Source organism: Pinus tabuliformis, chromosome 1_1 (genome assembly GCF_031772625.1).
Source record: "Pinus tabuliformis cultivar Carrire ecotype Pingquan chromosome 1_1, CPIR1, whole genome shotgun sequence".
Taxonomy (NCBI): Eukaryota; Viridiplantae; Streptophyta; class Pinopsida; order Pinales; family Pinaceae; genus Pinus; species Pinus tabuliformis.
In genome coordinates this window covers 538,243,474-538,246,652 of record NC_142297.1, presented here as the reverse complement: position 1 = coordinate 538,246,652, position 3,179 = coordinate 538,243,474, and the positions used below count along the sequence as shown (strand labels likewise).

The 3,179-nt window shown below is 40.5% G+C and overlaps 1 pseudogene; it reads left to right on the top strand.

Annotated features, from left to right (window-relative positions):
• Positions 1–202: 202 nt before the first annotated feature.
• On the top strand, positions 203–1,288 carry LOC149214178 (putative inactive receptor kinase At1g27190 pseudogene; annotated as a pseudogene).
• The last annotated feature ends 1,891 nt before the right edge of the window (positions 1,289–3,179 follow it).

Below are 3,179 nucleotides of genomic sequence, written 5' to 3'. Positions count from 1 at the left end.
CAATTTTCATTTTCTGATGTGGAAAATTTGTTGTGGGTATTATAATTAGGGGCTGGCCAATGAGACATTAACCTCAGTAAGCGATTCATGCTTGCACTTGGATACCAGCAATCCTGTTTGAGCTGGGTGAGCAGCGGCCATTTGTTGAGATTAGGCAGGTACAGGATTGTGTTTGAAACGACAGGAGAGCACTGATTAAGCCATGACAATTTTTGGGTGTTTGGGCTTGCTACGGCTCATGCTACTCATTCTCCAACTCATATGCCTCAGTTCGTCCGAGACCATTTCTCCAGGAAACGATGTACAGTGTCTTCAGACTACTTACAAGGAATTGAAGGACCCTCAAGGCAACCTTCGCACCTGGAACTTCCGGAACACTAACAATGGGTTTATTTGCAATTTTCTAGGAATTACTTGTTGGCATGATGATGATAACAAAGTGAAGTCAATTTTGCTTCAAGAGTTGGGGCTTCAAGGTGAGTTTCCATCTGGAGTACAGAACTGCAAGAGTATGATGAGCTTGGATCTCTCTCAAAACAGTCTTACGGGTACCATTCCCAAGGAGCTCTGCCAATGGCTTCCTTTTCTGGTAACCATTGATCTCTCCCAGAACAAGTTTATGGAACCTATTCCTGCTGAGGTTCATAATTGCACATACCTCAATATCCTCCGCCTGAATGGAAATCAACTTACAGGGGAAATTCCCTGGCAATTGACACGGATCGACCGTCTCAAGGACTTCAATGTAGCAAACAACAAGCTTACTGGAAATATACCTTCATTCACTCACAACTTTTCTGCCTCTAATTTTCAGGGTAACCCTGGGCTATGTGGGCCTCCCCTTTCAAAGACGTGCACAGCATCGAACAATCCCATGGTTGTTGCGGCTTTTCTTCTATTTGGCATAGTGTTAATTGTCTGGATTTTACTTGCTCTTCATTGGATGATTTCTGAAGCAAAAAGCAGAAGATTTGTCAAAATCCCACCGCCAAGTACCAATGAGCCCAATGATTGGCAGAAATATGTCCGAGCTCGGAGATCTGTTAAAGTTTGCTCGTTCGAGATACCCATCAGGAAGATGAGATTGGCTGATCTTGTGGCGGTCACTGGCAACTTCAGCGAAGACAATATCGTTTTGCAGGGAAGGAAAGGTATAATCTACAAAGGCAAACTGCTAGATCAATCTTTGCTGGCAGTAAAAAGACTCCGGCCATGTTCAACACAGACTGAAAAAGATTTCAAGTGCGAGATGAACGCATTGGCCCACATGGGTGTTGATCAACATTAATAATTTCAACACTGCCTCTGCAAATGGGGCATATGGAGCGCTGGGAGAGCCAAACATCTGCACAGGGAACATGGAAACAATGGCTACATTTATGTAACACAAGGCATTTATCACCATCCTTGAATTGATCAAGACAAACCATGCATTCAAGATCGATGTTGATGCAAATATTTTCGACATCATTCTTCTTATCATTGCTGCTGTGTTCGGCGTTGGTGGTGCTTAAGGAAATAGGCAATTTCTGGAAATCAGACTCAGAAAGACCAGATTTTAGGGTGAACGGCGAGGGTGAAAATTCATGAACCGTTTTAATTTTTGATCAACGATCAAGTTTTGTTTGATCGTCTAACACCACAAATCTACGGTGAATAATAGGACACGGCGACAGCTAGGGTAATTCATTTCAAATGGAGACGCCTTACGGCGTAATAAAATTTAGGATTGATTTTTAAATTTTGCAAATACATTCATATGAGGCTGTAGCTCATTTACCAAGTAAAAACAAAATACTTTACATGAAATAACGCACAGTAAAACAAGTAACTGTTGTTTTCATGCACCCACCAAAATTTGTTCCACCATTTTCTCCTCAGAGACTTGCACTCCTTTTTTTTTTTTTTTTAACTCTCTTACCCTCTCTTTGTTACAAAATGACTCTTACATTCTTATTTAACTCAACATACGATTTTACAGTTAATTCATGACAGAGCAAAGTAATTAATATGATGTTGTTGTTGAGTGTGATCAAAATTGCGCAGGTGTTTGTGGAGGGTGGGCAATAGTCACTGAATGAATGCTTGCCCATATCTATTTAGCAGAATACATTAAGTGCTTTAAATTCCTTGTTGCGTTTCAAAATGGTTCCCGCCTAGCTTCAGTCCTTCCATCTTCAAACAGAGATGCAACCTGCAAAAATGCTTCTGACAAGTATGGCTGCTGTTAGGCTGTTTATTCCGGTGGTTGGGATTATTATTTTCAACACTCCCCCTTAATCACAGTTGCTGCCATTGACAATTTCCAAATAGTTTCCAAGATAAACAAAACTTTCACATGCCAATGGCTTTATGAAGATATCAGCAAATTGTTCCCGTGACCTGCAGTGCTGCAACACAGTTTCATCATTGTTAATCAACTCTCTAATAAAATGACATTTAGCATCAATATGCTTGGTCGTCTTGTGGAAGACAAAATTCTTTGATAATGAAATGGCTGAGGTGTTATCGCAGAAAATAGTTGTCGCTCCCTCTTGGTCATGACGAAGATACCTCAACATCCTTCTCATCCAAACTGCCTGACACGCCATTGTTGTTGCTACGAAATTCCGTTGTTGACAGTGACACTATTGGCAACTTCCTGGAGGCCCATGCAAGGGCTCTGGAACCCAAATGAAAAACATATCCTGACTTGCTCTTTCTAACATCGATATTGCTTGCCCAATCATTGTCAGTGTAACCAACCAGCCTGAAATCACTTTAGGTTGCTGTGTACAAAACGCCATACTGTTTTTTCCCATTTATATACCTTAAAATCCTTTTTATTGCTTGACAATGTGTCTACTTGGGTGTCTCTATGAATCTCGACAAACTTACTGCATACATTATATCCGGCCTAGTGGCGATCAAATACATTAAGCTGCCTATCATGTTTTTGTATAATGTCGAATTGACATTGTTGCTGAAATCTTCTTTGATCAACTTCAACCCTATGACAGTTGGAGTTGGTGCGAACTTGATGTTCTGCATTTTAAATCTCTCCAAATGTTTGCCACATACTTCACTTGAGAGATAAAAATGGCATTTTCTGTTTGCTTCACTTCTATGCCCAAAAAATATCTTAGCAATTCCAAATCAGTGATTTCATGTTCACTCTTCGTGACTTGTTTGAAATCAAC